Raw genomic sequence first — 18,021 nt, forward strand, 5'->3', positions numbered from 1 at the left:
ATGATTTCAGGTTAATCCCACCACTCTGCCACCATGTCAAGGTTCCTCCCCCACTCTGAACTCTAGGGTACAGATGTGGGGACCTGCATGAAAAACCTCCTAAGCTTATCTTTACCAGCTTAGGTCAAAACTTCCCCAAGGTACAAAATATTCCACCCTTTTGTCCTTGGATTGGCCGCTACCACCACCAAACAAATACTGGTTACTGGGGAAGAGCTGTTTGGACACGTCTTTCCCCCCAAAATACTTCCCAAAAACCTTACACCCTACTTCCTGGACAAGGTTTGGTAAAAAGCCTCACCAATTTGCCTAGGTGACTACAGACCCAGACCCTTGGATCTTAAGAACAATGAACAATCCTCCCAACACTTGCACCCTCCCTTTCCTGGGAAATGTTGGATAAAAAGCCTCACCAATTTGCATAGGTGACCACAGACCCAAACCCCTGGATCTGAGAACAATGAAAAAGCATTCAGTTTTCTTACAAGAAGACTTTTAATAAAAATAGAATTAGAAATAAGAAATCCCCCCTGTAAAATCAGGATGGTAAATACCTTACAGGGTAATTAGATTCAAAACATAGAGAACCCCTCTAGGCAAAAACCTTAAGTTACAAAAAAGATACACAGACAGAAATAGTTATTCTATTCAGCACAATTCTTTTCTCAGCCATTTAAAGAAATCATAATCTAACACATACCTAGCTAGATTACTTACTAAAAGTTCTAAGGCTTCATTCCTGGTCTATCCCCGGCAAAGACAAAATGTAGACAGACACACAAACCCTTTGTTTCTCTCCCTCCTACCAGCTTTTGAAAGTATCTTGTCTCCTCATTGGTCATTTTGGTCAGGTGCCAGCGAGGTTACCTTTAGCTTCTTAACCCTTTACAGGTGAGAGGAGATTTCCTCTGGCCAGGAGGGATTTTAAAGGGGTTTACCCTTCCCTTTCTATTTATGACAAAGGCCAATGGCATTTTGGGATGTATAAGTAGGGGCATTGCCAGCAGATCGAGGGACATGATCGTTCCCCTCTATTCGACATTGGTGAGGCCTCATCTGGAGTACTGTGTCCAGTTTTGGGCCCCACACTACAAGAAGGATGTGGAAAAATTGGAAAGAGTCCAGCGGAGGGCAACAAAAATGATTAGGGGACTGGAACATATGATTTATGAGGAGAGACTGAGGGAACTGGGATGGTTTAGTCTGCGGAAGAGAAGAATGAGGGGGGATTTGATAGCTGCTTTCAACTACCTGAAAGGGGGTTCGAAAGAGGATGGATCTAGACTGTTCTCAGTGGTAGCAGATGACAGAACAAGGAGTAATGGTCTCAAGTTGCAGTGGGGGAGGTTTAGGTTGGATATTAGGAAAAACTTTTTCACTAGGAGGGTGGTGAAACACTGGAATGCGTTACCTAGGGAGGTGGTGGAATCTCCTTCCTTAGAAGTTTTTAAAGTCAGGCTTGACAAAGCCCTGGCTGGGATGATTTAGTTGGGGATTGGTTCTGCTTTGAGCAGGGGGTTGGACTAGATGACCTCCTGAGGTCCCTTCCAACCCTGGGAGTCTATGATTCTATGATTTAAAACTTATACTGTATATGTATATAATGCCTTTTGTCTGGCAAAAATAATTTCCCTGGAACCTAACCCCCACATTTACACTAATTCTTATGGGGAAATTGGATTCGCTTAACATTGTTTCGCTTAAAGTAGCATTTTTCAGGAACATAACTACAACGTGAAGCGAGGAGTTACTGTATCTCCGCAACAGGACCAGCCTGGTAGGTGTTATCAGAGTATGACTAAGCTCTGTGCATGCAAGCCCATCCTCCCTCCTCCAATAGCCCATGGTTAAGTCATTCACTTGGGACATGGGAGACTTAAATATTTATTAGAGCAGGAACATGAACTTGACCCTTCCACAACCCAAGTGGGTGCCCTGACCTCCAGGCTAGAGGGTCAATCTCTTGCTGATTCATTGAATAGTTAAAAGAAAAGGAGTACCTGTGGAACCTTAGAGACTAACAAATTTATTTGAGCAAAGCTTTCGTGAGCTACAACTCACTTCATCGGATGCATTCGATGCTTATGCTCAAATAAATTTGTTAGTCTCTTAGGTGCCACAAGTACTCCTTTTCTTTTTGCGAATACAGACTAACATGGCTGCTACTCTGAAACCATTGAACAGTTAATTATTTCTATAAAGTGGATCAGCACTCCCAGCCCCGAACACCCTATAGATCAGTAACCGGGGCATTCAAGTGGGAGCTCTGGGTTCAGTCCCTGCTCTGAAATCGGGCAGAGCAGGGATTTGAATCTTGGTCTCCTGCATACAGGTGAATGCCCTGATCATTGGGCTAGGAGCTATAATAGGGGCTAACTCCAGGAGGGGGTTCCCACCTGAGAACCCCAGCTGCAGATAGGCACCTCTCTCTGGCTCATCAGTCAGGGGCTGAAGGTGCAGATCAGTGGTAGCTAGCCACCTAAATACGTTTGTGAATCTGGGCCCTAAACCCCACCCCTTTCCTCTGCATTTCACTCCTGGCTAGCTAAGGTGTCTGCCTGGCTTCAGCAGATCCCTTTCTTAGCTGCCTAACTCTCCATGTGCATTGCAGGGGAAGCCTGGGTGCCTGACTCCAGGCTGTGAATTCCACTGGCTGGCAAGGAGCCCAAGGGCTTGTCTGCACCAGCTGTGGTGGAAATTCTAGTGTGCACCAGCATGCTGAGCACTAACTGCCCTGCAGACCCTGCTAGTGTGCACCGGAAGTTTCCTAGTGCACATTGATGCCATCCTGTGTCAGAGTCCTATGTTAACATGCACCAGGGAACTTTTAGTGAGCACTAGCAGGGTCAATTAGTGCGCAACACACTGGTGCACCCTAGAATTTACATCCCAGCTCGTGCAGGCTAATGTGTCATGCAGACCCACCCTGCGTCCCCTCTGTGAATCTAGCCCCCAAGTTCTATAGCTGGAAGCAGTATCAGACACATTAAACCAACCACTCGATGGGGACAGAGACCCATCCATACCTAGTGTGCGTTAGCTAGTACCATTAACTCTTCACTAGTAACAAGTAGAGCTGGTTGAAATTTTTCAGACAAAATGTTTTCCCATCAAAGATGGCCTATTTTCAAAATTTTCAAAACAGAAAATTTTCACCAAAAATGGGTCTGTTTTCTAAATGTTTCACAAAACTCTTTATATAAACTCTTTTATACTATATATTCTATAAATAAGTGAGAAACAAATAATTTACTTTAAAACCTATGTACATTTTTTGTTTCTCATCACTTTTTTCCTTCTTTTCTCTTTCTTTTGTTTCCTTTTTTCCTAGTCATGGGCGGGAGGGGAGGGGAGAGGGAAGCAAAAGGGGAAAAAACGGGGGGAAATAACCAAGGAAAAAGGAAGGGAAAGAGAAAAGAAGGAAATTTTGAAAAAGAAATATGTTGAAAAAGCAGGTTTGTTTAGAACTTTGCAAAACAAAAGCAATGTCAATATTCCCCCCCCCCCACCGCCGCCCCCGTTTATCTACAAGTTTTATTAAAAAATATGTTAAAAGGAAGATTTTTCAAGGGCACCCATTGCTCCAGAAGTAAAAAGTAGTAGGGTAAGACTTTAAAAATGGGTGCTTAAGGTTAGGTTCTTGAATCTATAGTTAGCCACTTAAACAGATGGGCTGATTTACAACAGTATTATGCAAATGATTGCTCCCATTGCGGGAAATGGGACAAAGCTGTGGCCACAAAACAGTGTTGCAACATAGAGATTTCGGACACTGCAGGAAAATATTTATAGCCAAACATAAAACTGTTTTCATAAACATTTTAACAAAAATACATAGAATTGACTTACATAGAATCCAATACATTAGGAATGACCTGGTTTTTGAACAAACCAAAAAAAACAAAACTACATTTGTGACCTAAAATGACCTGAAGATGTCCCTTTAAAGACACGATTAACAGAAAAGCTCCATATTTAATTAAGATTAAGTTATAATTCAAGCCTACGATGATCTCAGTGTCTGACTATCAGCATAGCATCTATATTATCTAACATTTTGCCTGAGCCAAATTCTGCTCATCATTGAAATCAAGGAAGTTAGTCTGGATTTACATGGGTTAACTGAGAGCAGAAACGTGCATGCTGCATCTATACATAGCTCTAATCTCTTCTCCTTGTCCTGTTTATTTTCTTTTTGTTTATTCTGTTATCTTAGTACAGGGGTGGGCAAACTTTTTGGCCTGAGGGCCACATCGGGGTTCCGAAACTGTATGGAGGGCCAGATAGGGAAGGCTGTGCCTCCCCAAACAGTCTGGCCCCCACCCCCTATCTGCCCCTCCTACTTCCTGCCCCCTGACTGCCCCCCTCAGAACCCCAAACCCATCCATCCCTCCCTGCTCCTTGTCCCCTGACCGCCCCCTCCCGGGACCCCCACCTCCTATCCAATCCCCCCTGTTCCCTGACTGCCCCGACTCCTATCCACACCCCTCTGACAGGCCCCCCGGGACTCCCACACCTATCCAACCGCCCCCTGCTCCCTGTGCCCTGACTGCCCCCCGGGACCCCCTGTCCCTTATCCAACACCCCCCCACACTCCCCGCCCCCTTACCATGCCACTCAGAGCACCACCCCCTTACCATGCCGCTCAGAGCACCAGGACTGGCAGCCGTGCCCCCTGGCTGGAGCCAGCCACGCTACCATGCAGTCTAGAGCACTGCGGCAGGCCGGCGGCTCTCACAACCACGCTTCCAGGCAGGATCTTGCAGCTCCGTGGCCAGAGGGCTGGTGGCATGGCGAGCTGAGGCTGTGGGGGAGGGGGGACAACAGGGGCGGGGCCGGGGGTAGCCTCCCCGGCTGGAGTTCAGGGGCCAAGTAGGAGGGTTCCGGGGGCCGGATGTGGCTCGCAGGCCATAGTTTGCCCCCCTCTGTCTTAGTATTTACTAGGGCTGTCAATTAATTGCAGTTAACTCACGTGATTAATCAAAAAAATTAATCGCAATTAAAAAAATCGCAGTTAATCAAACTGTTAAACAATAAAATACCAATTGAAATTTATTAAATGTTTTTGGATGTTTTCTACATTTTCAAATATATTGATTTCAGTTAAACACAGAATACAAAGTGTACAGTGCTCACTTTATATTTATTTTTTATTATAAATATTTGCACTGTAAAAAACAAAAGAAATAGTATTTTTCAATTCACCTAATATAAGTACTGTAGTGCAACCTCTTTATCATGAAAGTTGAACTTACAAATGGAGAATTATGTATAAATAAACCCTGCATTCAGGAACAAAGCAATGTAAACCTTTAAAGCCTACAAGACCACTCAACCCTACTTCAGCCAATTGCTCAGACAAACAAGTTTGGCTAAAATTTGCAGGAGATAATGCTGCCTGCCAGAACCCGTCATCAGCATGGGTGCATGTCCTCTGGAATGGTGGTTGAAACATGAAGAGACACATGAATCTTTAGCGCATCTGGCACGTAAATATCTTGCGGCGCCGACTACAACAGTGCCATGCAGCTGTATTGCCTACAAATGTAAACACACTTGTTTGTCTGAGTGACTGGCTGAACAAGAAGTAGGACTGAGTGGACTTGCAGGCTCTAAAATTTTACATTGTTTTATTTTTGAATGCAGTTTTTTGTACATAATTCTACATTTGTAAGTTGAATTTTCATGATAAAAAGATTGCACTATAGTACTTGTATTAGGTGAAATAAAAATACTATTTCTTTTGTTTTTTTACAGTGCAAATATTTGTAATAAAAATAAATATAAAGTGAGCACTGTACACTTTGTTTTCTGTGTTGTAATTGAAATCAATATATTTGAAAATGTAGAAAACATCCAAAAACATTTAAATAAATGGTATTCTATTATTGTTTAACAGTGCAATTAATCGTGCAATTAATCGAGATTAATTTTTTTAATCGCTTGACAGCCCTAGTATTTACACAATGTGACTTTTTGGATCCTTTTTTATTTTTCATCTTTGATCCAGCAATCTTGCTCCCTCCACCCACACGGCCCACGAGGTAAAGGGCGAGGCTGGGAGAATTAGTTTTCCCTGGTGCTGACACAGTTTGAATCTGTGCTATAGATGCACAAATATGCATTGGCTTCACCCTGAGCCAGATGTATTTCAGAAGATCAAACTGCTGGGCATAGAGTCTCAAATACTCCAGGACTTTGGAGTGGTGGAGATAGTTTGGCTAGTTGTCTGGCATTGGAAAGTCACTGAAGCACGGCATCTCCTTGGAGGAGTTAGTGGTCACAGATTGGTGGATATGGGCCCTGCTGTCCCATTCAAAGCAGAATTTGTTAGAACTTCATTGATTCCAGGTCACTGTGATCATCTAGTCTGATTTGTATAACACAGCCCCTAAAATTCCCCCCAAATAGTTCCTTTTGAACAAAAGCCTCTCTTCTGTTTTTTTTTTTTAAATCCAACCTTGATTTAAAAATCGCCAGTGACAGAGAATCCACCACGACCCTTGGTAAGTTGTTCCAATAGTTAATCACTCTCACCATTAAAAATTTACACCCTGTTTCCAGTTTGAATTTGTCCAGCTTCAGCTTCCAGCCACTGGACCTTGTTATGCCTTTGTCTGCTAGACTGAAGTGCCCATTATCAAATATTTGTTCCCCATGTGGGTACTTACAGACTGTGATGAAATCACCCCTTAACCATCTCTTTGTTAAGCTCAATGGACTGAGCTCCTTGAGTCTATCACTATGGGTACGTCTACACTATGAGCTGGGGATGTGAGTCCCCTGCTCGTGTACACATACTCTCGTTAGCTTTCATCAAGCTAGGACGAATATAAATAGCCAAGTAGCCATGGCAGTGGCAGCAGAGGCCTGGCTGAGCCATGAGTCCATACCAACCCACCGGTTGCAGACATACCCCTTTGCTACCAGGGCTACACTGCTATTTACACTAGCGCTAACTCAGTGAGAGCTAGTGTGAATAGCAGAATACACCTCGAGCTCGAAGTACAGACTTACACCTGCTTGGAGGGAAGTGATGACGTTGCGGGGCACTGGAGATGCATAGTGAGTGGGGGGTTCTTTGCCTGTGGGGCTGGCACATTGCCTGTCTTTTGTAAATTACACCATCTTCTGTTCTGTGTTCTTCCTAAAAGCCTAGGGCCAGAGATGAGCTGGAGGCACAGGGCCCCTACCCTCAGCTTCTTGTGGTCCCCAGTGATCATGTGGGATTCCTAGCACTACTCCAGGTTTGTGTGGTGGGGGGCACCTATTCCACAGGAAACAAACAGGGCCATCACTGAGGATCTCTGCAAGGAAGTTTCTAATCGAGAGAAGCGAAGGCTTGGGCAGGACGTAAGTCTACAAATACCTCAAAGGCTGCTATAAAGAGGCTGGTGATCAGTTCTCCATGCCCACGAAGGGTCAGACAAGAACTAATCAGCTTAGTTTGCAGCAAGGGAGATTTAGATTAGATAGATATAGGGAAGAAATTTCTAGCTATAAGGTATAGTTAAGCCCTGAAAAGGGGTTACCTTGGGAGGTTGAGGCATCCCCGTCATTGGAGGTTTTTAAGAACAGGAAAGACAAACACCTGTCAGAGATGGTATAAGTAACCTTGCCCCAGTGGGAGGGGATGAACTGGATGATCTCTCAAGGCATAGGCGCTGGCTTCCTCATTTCCTTGGGGATGCTCGACCTCTGCTCTGCCCCAGGGCCCACCCCCACTCCACACCTTCCTTCAAGGCCCCACCCTGCCCCACCCCTTCCCAGCCCCGCTCCGCCTCCACCTCATCTCTTCCTGTCCCGTTCTGCCCCCTCCACAGAGTGTGCCCCACTCTCGCTTTGTCCCCTCGACCCCCAGCGCCTGCTGCACGCTGCTGAACAGCTGATCTGCAGTTGGCAGGAGGTGCTGGGTAGGGGGAGAGGGAGCAGCTGATTCACAGGGCTGCCGGTGGGTGCTGAGCACTTACTATTTTTTTCCTGTGGGTGCTTCAGCTCCGGAGCACCCATGGAATTGGTGCCTATGTCTCAAGGCCCTGTCCACCCTGACATTTCTATGATTCTCAGGAAGTGGGTGATCCAGCCCCTTATGAGCTGTGTTGCTTAGAACATGAAATTCTCACTGAAAGCTTGCAGATGACGCACAAATTGAGGGAGTGGTAAATAATGAAGAGGTCAGGTCACTGATACACAGCAGTCTGGATCTGCTGGTAAACTGGGTGCAAGAAAACAATATGTGTTTTAATATGGCTAAATGTAAATGTCTACATCTAGGAATGAAAAATGTAGGCCAGACTCCCAAGATAGGGGACTCTATCCTGGGAAGCAGTGACTCCGAAAAAGATTCGGGTGTCGTGATGGATAATCAGCTGAACATGAGCTCCCAGTGTGATGCTGAGGCCAAAAGGGCTAATGCGATCCTGGGATGCATCAACAGGGGAATCTTGAGTAGGAGTAGAGAGGTTCTATTACTTCTGTAGTAGGCACTGGTGTGACTGCTGCTGGAATACTGTGTCCAGTTCTGGAGAGGGTCCAGAGAAGAGTCACAAGAATGATTAAAGGAGTAGAAAACATGCCTTAGTGCTAGGGCGGTCAATTAATTGCAGTTAACTCACACAATTAACTCAAAAAAATTAATTGCAATTAATTGCAGTTTTAATCACACTGTTAAGCAATAGACTATCAATTGAAATTTATTAAATATTTTGGATGTTCTTCTACATTTTCACATATATTGTCTTCTGTATTCTAATTGAAATCAAAGTGCATATTATTTTATTACAAATATTTGCACTGTAAGAATAATAAATAAAAGAAATAGTACTTTTCAATTTACCTCATACAAGAACTGTAGTGCAGTCTCTGTGTTGTGAAAGTGCAATTTACAAATGTAGATTTCTTTTTGTTACATAACTGCACTCAAAACCAAAACAACGTAAAACTTCAGAGCCTACAAGTCCACTCAGTCCTACTTCTTGTTCAGCCAATCACTCAGACAAACAAGTTTGTTTACATTTACAGGACGTAACGCTGCCCTCTTCTTCTTTACAACGTCAGCTAGAAGTGAGAACAGGCATTTGCATGTCACTTTGGTAGCTGGCATTGCAAGGTATTTATGTGCCAGATATGCTAAACATTCATATGCCCCTTCATGCTTCAGCCACCATTCCAGAGGACATGCTTCCATGCTCGTTAAAAAATAATGCGCTAATTAAATTTGTGACCGAACTCCTTGGGGGAAAATTGTACGTCCCCTGCTGTGTTCTACCTGCATTCTGCCATATATTTCATGTTATAGTAGTCTTCAATGATGACCTAGCACATATTGTTCATTTTAAGAACACTTTCACTGCAGATCTGACAAAACACAAAGAAGGTACCAATGTGAGATTTCTGAAGATAGCTACAGCACTCGACCCAAGGTTTAAGAATCTGAAGTGCCTTCCAAAATTTGAGAGGGATGAGGTGTGGAGCATGCTTTCAGAAGTCTTAAAAGAGCAACATTCCAATGCAGGAACTACAGAACCCGAACCACCAAAAAAGAAAATCAACCTTCTGCTGGTAGCATCTGACTCAGATGATGAAAATGAACATGCGTCAGTCCACACTGCTTTGGATTGTTATCGAGCAGAACCTGTCATCAGTATGAATGCATGTCCTCTGGAATGGTGGTCGAAGCATGAAGGGACATATGAATCTTTAGTGCATCTGGCACGTAAATATCTTGCGACGCCGGCTGCAACAGTGCCATGCAAACGCCTGTTCTTACTTTCAGGTGACATTGTGAACAAGAAGCAGGCAGCATTATCTCCTGGAAATGTAAACAAACTTGTTTGTCTGAGCGATTGGCTGATGTAGGACTGAGTGGACTGGTAGGCTCTAAAGTTTTACCTTGTTCTATTTTTGAATGAAGTTTGTTTTTGTACATAATTCTCCATTTCTAAGTTCAACTTTCATGATAAAGAGATTGCACTGCAGTACTTGTATTAGCTGAATTGAAAAATACTATTTCTTTTGTTTTTTACAGTGCAAATATTTGTAATAAAAATAAATATAAAGTGAACACTGTACACTTTGTATTGTATTATAACTGAAATCAATATATTTGAAAATGTAGAAAGCATCCAAAATATTTAAATAAATGGTATTCTATTATTAACAGTGTGATTAATCAAGATTAATTTTTTTAATTGCTTGACAGCCCTAACATAAACTAAACTATTTCCCCATCTTACTGTTTAAACCTGTAAACAGACTTAATCTGTATAGTAAATGAACCAATGAATTCACACTGCTGTGGCCCTTTTGGGTAATGTTGGTCACTAATTTGGCTCCTGTACCACTGAGGTCTGAGCATCACTGGTTTAGTTAGTTTCTGCCTCTGTTACTCACTATAAACATATTCACAACAGTTAGTTGTTTCAGCAATTACTGCTGACCAATCCCAGATAAGTTACTTGTTCTGGCATGTCTTGACTTGGGCCTGTTCATGTCAGCTGAGCCCACTCGACAGTACTCGGGAAACCTGGCTTCTACCCCTGGCTCTGCCACTGAGCCTGTTGTGTGATCTTGGACAGGTTGCTGCACTGGTCTGTGCCTCGGTTTCCCCATGTGTGAAATGGAGATGGTTCTCACCTGCCTTTGCAAACCACTTTGAGATGCAGGATTGAAAAGTCCTGTGTAAGAGCTTGGTATTATGGACTGTTGAATGTTCATCAGAAATGATGTCTGAGATGTGCTATTCAGTGAGACTCTATTGCAGGGTCTGGGGAGCCTGTGCAGGGACCATAGGAGCCTTGTGTGCCATGGAGCACTGCCCTGTAGGAACTTGCTGCATATCCCCAGGATCTGGAATGGAGGCACAAAAGGATCAGGGGTGAGACTCATGTGGACCCCTGTGGAAGAGCAACAGGGGATATTGCAGCATCAGGCCTGCAGTAGCAACCTGTAGGCAGCTTGACGGTTGCTATTCCTCCTGGGATGGAGGAGTCATCTACTTCTACCCAAACCAGTTACTCTTCTAATCCTGTAGCCACCTCTTGCAGGCCAGGGGAGCATCTATAAACGGTTGTGTTTAACCTGCTGCACCATATCACAGTAACCAGTGCAATCTGCACAACATGCACAGAGGTCTGAAGGGTTAAAAGAAATCTGTTCTCCTCCTTCTGTGTCAAAACCACTGGCAGGCAGTCTAACCATGCATGGCTCTTCCCTTTGGGCCACAAGCTCCCCGTCCCACGTGAAGGCAGCCAGTGTGAAATGCGCACCCAAAGAGAAATGAGCAGCAAAACAAAAAATCTAAAACACAGCAATAATGGCCCAAGCACAGGGAAAGAGGTCACTCAATGTTCATGTTTATAGATGCTGCTGGGTTAAACCAGCTGCAGTGATTAAAACCAGACCCGGCATCCCACCCCAGGGGCTAATCTTTGTAGCTGGAGTGCTTTCCAAGCACTAGAGGCATGATTTGCCAGTCATTTGCAATAGTTATACAGCAGGGTAAACCCACTGGGCTGAAGTCCTCAGTTGGTATAAATCAGCATAACTGTTTATTTCAATGGCGCTAAACTGAATAATACCTGCCCGCGATCTGGGCTAATGACTCTAGTACAGATACTATGGATTTACCCTAGTGTGGAGAAGAGAATAAAACCAATAAAATATGACCCACAAAACCATTCCACTCCACATGATCCAGGCTCTGCTCTTTGGTGATTCCGTGCAGAGCACCCTGCGTGATCCTCCCCTGGGGCAGGAGGCCACAGCCAAGAGTGTTGCAGGTATTGGAGCTGGCATGAGCGGACTGACCTCCTTTAGGATACTAGGCCACCTGCTCGAAGAATACACCCCTAGCTCAAAGTACAGATGTTAGTAACTAGGAAAGATGTCTATAAACTGTGCAGCGTGTGACATGGACTGGAACTGTGGTATCACCCAGTACCTAACCCCTTGTGTCTGGGTCTAGCCAGCATGGCCAAAGAGCTGTTACATGCCTTCTAAAGTAAGGAATGTGGAGGTGGAGTCAAACGACATTTTTTTTTTTGGAGTTCAGAGAACTGGATGAAGTGTTCTCCCAAAACTGGACAAGACGTTCTGGATAAGCCGAGTGGAAAGGTCTCAGAGGGAATCCCAGCAGGTACAAGGCTAGTGCCCTACCCATTGGATGGTGCTGCCTTCAAGAAGGCAGAACTGGTTCTCCACAATCCACGGGCTGATTCTAGCAATGAAGTCTAGTCAATTTCACTTCTTCCTTGGATTATTATTATTAATCATGTATATTACGATAGTGCCTATGGCCACCTATTGTGCTAGATGCTGTACAAATACAGAGGATCAGGTGGGCCCTGCCCCGAAGTGCTTACAATCTAAACCAGTCCTTTACATTGCTTTCCCCATTTTGTATGAGAGCCTCTCTCAGTTACACAGAGAGAAAACCATTTATAGAAAAATCATGATGGTGGGGGGAAATTAATAGGGAGATCAAGGGCATGGTCACTATCTGAACCTACTTTTAACTCATTTAAAAAAGTAATTGGTTAGATTTTAAGCTGATCACTTGCTTTTCATTACAGGAGCAGGGAAAAAATGAAATGTTTTTTTTCTCTCTGGCACTTCCTATGCAGAACTGGTTCCAAACAGCATACCTCACTCTGGCCACCCTGTTTATTATTAAAGGGCTAAGCAGAGGTCATCAGAATAACGTTTTCCACCTGGAGCAAGGCTCCTTTTCAGCAGCGGAGAGAGGAACGTTTGCTATCTTGGGGAAGAGCAAGCGCCTAGAAATAACTCCATGTAGCAGCCACTGAAGCCCATGGGCAGAATTGAGCATGGAGTGCACCTCAGGCAAGGTTGCCTTTCCAGGGAGGGTTGAAAACCCTGCAAAACTGGTTAGCGCTCTGATTGACATCTCCCTGTCAGGTGCTGCATAGGACTGTTCTCCATATGTGCTGTGTGGCCTGTGATCACGGTTTGATGTGCATTCTTGTGGCACAGAGCTGCAAATAGCTATAACTGGTTGGAGAGGGGGTGAGAGAGAGAGAGAGAGGAGGTTCAGCCATAGAGGATATTTTTGAATATACTGTTTATTTTTGAATGGATACAGAGGAAAGGATACACCCCCATTATGACAAATGAAGGGACTCCATTCACCAGTAGGAGTCAGCAACATCATTGCAAAGGCCAAAGGGCCCTGGCATCCTTGCAGCTTAAGTGCGGCTGGGGATTGGGCTCTGGTTTAAGGTGGTCTAGCTGTATATTCAGTTTATGTCCATCACTGGCAGTCTTATTGCACCACTGAGGCTTTTGATGTGCACATGATACAGAATGCCATTATGCAGCCAGCAATATGTAGGCTTGATTCTCTTGGAAATGCCTCATATACCTTGTTCCTTGGAGCTCATTCCCCATGTCAGGGAACGGAAAAAAACCTTGACCTCTTATCTGTCATCACTTGAGGTAGGGACTGGAGATTGGTTGAGCCTCTTCGCTCTTATCAGAGGAGGGAGAAGTTTCCATTCCAAGTGTAGGCGGAGTTCTTCAGGTTTCCTCTGTGGGAGGGAAAAGGGAGAGGACTCAGTGGTGAAGGGGCAAAACGAAGAGGGCAGACCAATGAACTAGTGAGAGAGTCCAACCAAACAGCAAGATATCCAGCCGCTAGCCTCTACTGTGTAAAGCTGCGATGGATACCCCATGGGAGAGATTGTCCCCCGTGCAGCTCCGGTGTGCAACTACAGCATTATACAGGCACCATTAACAGCCTGATTAATTGCCCTAGTGCAGGTGGAAAGCACGGGTCACTGTGTTGTGCACCCCACTCTGTGCCCGATCCACCAAGGCAGCAAGCCTCAGCCACATAGCCAGGCTTTTGAGCTCAAGCTGTAGAGATCAATGCTTGTAGCTCCAGAGGTCCCTAGTGCAGTCCTGGCTGATGGGCGTTGCACAGGGCCTGTACTGGGTTGCCTATGACAGCCTGTCACAGGGTGCACCACTCACCGCTTGTGTGGCACCTCCTCCTGGTCACTCTGGGGATTAGCTCTCGAGGTGGACACCCCTTCCAGCAGTTAAACCCAGTCAGTTTCTCCTCTGCAGCCCCTCTCTCCTTCTCAGGAGCTGCAGTTGTCCTCTTTGTGACTCAGCCTTCTGGCCAGCTCACTATTGTGGTTTCCCCTTCTGGGGTACAGTCCTTCAATTCTCTGTCACTCCCACAGTGACCCAGGCAGCCTTCCCGTTCACTGCCTTGATGGTCTATGCCACGCCCTTGGTGGCTGGCAGGGGAACCGGGGTCCACCTACTACTCCAGGGTCCAGTCCAGCAACCCTTAACCCAGCAGTTCTGGGATTTAGTCTCACAGCCCTCACTGCTCCTTCTCTGCAGTACTAGGTTTACAATGACACCAAGGTGCTGGGCCCACACTGGGAAGGGGCCCATTATGGACTCCTCTAGCCGATCCATATGGCTGGGACTGGCCCCTCGCCTGGGGAAGTCCAGGCCTTGCTGTGTGAGCAGCTCCCAGCCAGCAGGTCCCACTCACCTGTAGGGGGCTCGCCTCCCGGAAGCCAGGCTGCACCATGTGGGCTGGGCAGGGCTGCTGGCCGCGGGCATGGCCAGGCAGGCTCTCGGGGCGGTGCGGGGGGGTGGGGTGGTCACATCCCAGGGGTCTGCCCCACTTCCCAGCACGGCTCTGGCTCCGAGCGGTCTGTGCTGCCCACCACCTGTGGGGCTCTGCCCACCTCCCTGGACCTAGCCTCCAGGGACCAGTGCAGAGGCCAGGTTGGTCTCAGCCAGTGGGGGGGTGGGGCAGCGTGGGGAGCTTAGCCAGACCGCGCCAGGCAAGTGGGTCCTGAGGGAGCCCGGCCCGGGCAGGCCCTGCTCCTGCTCTGGCCTGGCTGATTGCGCCGGAGTGATCCCCGCCCCAGGACCGGCCCATGCTGTGCTGCCGGTGCAGCCCTCCTAGTGGGGCCGGTGAGTGTGGCAGGGGGCAGGCTGCAGGGGAGGTCTCTCTGGCGGTCTGGGGCGGGGGTGCTGGGCAGTGAAGGAGTGGGGGATGCTGGGGAGTGGGGGAGGTTTGTGTGTTTTGGGGCATAGAGGGGATCTGTGTGGTGTGCTGTGTAGTTGTGGTGGTGGGGCTGTGGGGGGGGACAATGGGGGTCTGTGGGGAGGGGGAAGGGGAATGCTGACAGTGCAGAGCCAGGCTGCCCCATCCCAGCAGCAGCCCCCAGCTGTTGCCAGCTACCTGGCTTGATTGGCCCTGCCTGTCCCTGGCCAGCTAAGCCTGGTTGCAATCAATTTCCTGCACCCTGGCTCTCCCTCCAGGTGCAGCCTGTGGAGTGAATAGGCTTAGCTGGTCACCCCTTCCAGTCCGGTGTGAGCTGGACTCCCCACCACACAGCCCTATGCTGGGCTCCCTGAAAGTCCCAGCACAGGGGGCATGTTTCGGGAGGGGTTGCTGGGCATGCTGCTCTGACCATACTATCTTGGGACTCCCCCACCCTCAGGCTGCCCAGTCTGGGCTGACTCCAGGAAGCAGAACACAAAATCTCAGCCTGTGTGTTCCTGCCAGCAGTTGAACTTCTAGATCATTTTTTGTATGCAGGCTGTCGTTAGAAAAAGACCTGAGTCCATAGAGACTATGATATGGGATCTTCCAGCTCAGGGTGAGTGAGGAGAGAGATGCTGCACTGGGCAATGTGTCAGGGTGATCTTCCAGTGCAGGGGAAGCCTTGGAGAAAGACTGGGGCTAAACAGGGATGAGCCATTACACAGTGGCCAAGATGGAGAAAAGGGCAGAAAGAGGGAAAACAGCACAAACTTCCAGAAATTGAAGTACATGTAAAAGAGGAGTAGATTCAAAGCCGCACTGAAATCAATGGAGGTATTTTCACTGCATTCAAAGGACATTTTGAACAGACTATTATGAGAAAATTGGGACACAATGTTGCCAACTCTTGCGATTTTGTTGCAGTTAACACAACACAAGGACCAAGGGCTCACCCAATGAAATTAATAGGCAGCAGGTTTAAAACAAACATAAGGAAGAACTTCTTCACACAACGCACAGTCAACCCGTGGAATTCATTGCCAGGGAACATTGTGAAGGCCAAAAGTAAAAGTGGGTTCAAAAGAGAATTAGATAAGTTCAAGTAGATCCATCAATGGCTGTTAACCAAGATGGTCAGGGATGCAACCCCATGCTCTAGGTACCTTAATCTCTGACTGCCAGAAGCTGGGAATGGGCAACAGGGGATGGATCACCTGATAAATTGCCCTGTTCTGTTCATTCCTTCTGAAGCATCTGGCACTGGCCACAGTAGAAAGACAGGACACTGGGCTAGATGGACCATTGGCCTGACCAGGATGGCTGTTCTTATGTTCTCAACAATTTAGGTGTTTTTTTTTCTCCTGCCAACTTGTGAATTTTCCTTTATTTAAAATGGCCACCATCTCCTATTACCATCAATGGGCTGCTGCCAGAAAGATGGCTGCCATTTCCCTATGAATGCAGATGTGGAAATGAGGCTGCCTCCCAGAAAGATGGCTGCCACCTTCCACCATTTGTTTTCAGTGAAACTGAAGTCATGCCTGCAGCCAAAATGGCTGCCACTATGGGGTGTGGGGAGCTAGATGGGACTCGGGTTGCCAGGTGTCCAGTTTTCAACTGGAATGCCAGGTCGAAAAGGGACCCTGGCGGCTCCAGTCAGCATCACTGACCAGGCCGTTAAAAGTCCAGTCAGTGGCACAGCAGGGCTAAGGAAGCAGCAGCATGTTCCCCCTCTGGATCCCACATGTAGGGGAATCCAGGGGGCTCTACATGCTGCCCCGCCTCATGTGCTGGCTCTGCAGGTCCCATTGGCCAGGAACCATGGATGCCTGTGGACGGAGCAGTGCACAGAGCCGCTCCTACACGTAGGAGTGTGTGTTGGGGGGCGGGGGGGGGACAGGACATGCCAATGCTTCCGGAGCTGCTTGAGGTAAGTGCCACCCGGAGTCTGCACCCCTGACCCCCTCCCATGCCCCAACCCCCACCCCAGCCCTGATCCCCCTCCTGCACCCCAAATCCATCATCTCCAGCCTCACACCAGAGCCCACACCGCAACCCAGAACCCTCACCCTCCAGCACCCGAACCCCGGAGCCCCCTCCCACACCCTAACCCCCTGCCTCAGCCTGGAGCCCCCTCCAATAATCCAAACCCCTCAGCTCCACCCCTCAGTCCGAAGCTCCCTCCTGCACGTGAAACCCCTCATCCCTGGCTCCACCCCAGAGTCTGAACCTCCAGCTGGAGCCCTCACATACCAGCCCCCAGCCTGGAGCCCCTTTCTGCACCCTGAACTCATTTCTGCCCCCCCCCCCCCAGAGCCTGCACCCCCTCCTGCACCCCAACCTCCTGAGCCAGTCCTGAAAATGAGCACGTGAGTGAGGGCGGGGAGAGTGAGCGACAGAGGGATGGAGTGAACGGGGGTGGGGGGGGAGCAGGGACTTGGAGAAGGGGCAGGATAGGGGACAAGTAGAAAGTTGGCAACCCCAGATGGGACACATGGACTATGAGCAGCAGCAGAGACCCTGCAAAAGAGGCATGAGGAGAGTGAGGGGGAGCAGGAGGCAGATTTAGGCGGTGCAGCAGGATGCAGAGGCAGGAGGAAACTAAGGGGTACAGGGCAATGTGAGAAGGGAGGATGAAGTGGTGGAGAAGGAGACTGAGGGGACCAAAGCTCCCCCACCCTGGGGGTGGCAGAGGGAAAGGGGAGACCTCACCAAGCAGCCAGGGGGCAAGGCATGTTTTTGCCTGTGTATTGAAAGCTGGGATTTTGACACTTGAAAGCTATCACATGGGGGTGGACGGCTTCCCCCAAAGTTGCAAAAGGCAAATCAAAACCTCCCTTAAGTTTATTGTTTTAGAAAATCTCATGATTTTTAAGCCCATCTCATGATTTTGAGCATCGGATTCACAGTTTTTGAGCATGTGGGGCTGGCAATCCTGCAGACAGGAAGAATCCAAACCTGAGGCTAACCAGAAGTAAGGGTAA

The 18,021-nt window shown here is 47.4% G+C and overlaps 1 protein-coding gene across 1 annotated transcript in view; it reads right to left on the bottom strand.

Annotated features, from left to right (window-relative positions):
- LOC141992684 (dimethylaniline monooxygenase [N-oxide-forming] 2-like) overlaps nt 1-18,021 on the bottom strand; it is a 66,148-nt gene that overhangs the window by 13,781 nt on the left and 34,346 nt on the right. The window lies entirely within an intron of this gene.

Source organism: Natator depressus, chromosome 8, assembly GCF_965152275.1.
Source record: "Natator depressus isolate rNatDep1 chromosome 8, rNatDep2.hap1, whole genome shotgun sequence".
NCBI lineage: Eukaryota > Metazoa > Chordata > Testudines > Cheloniidae > Natator > Natator depressus.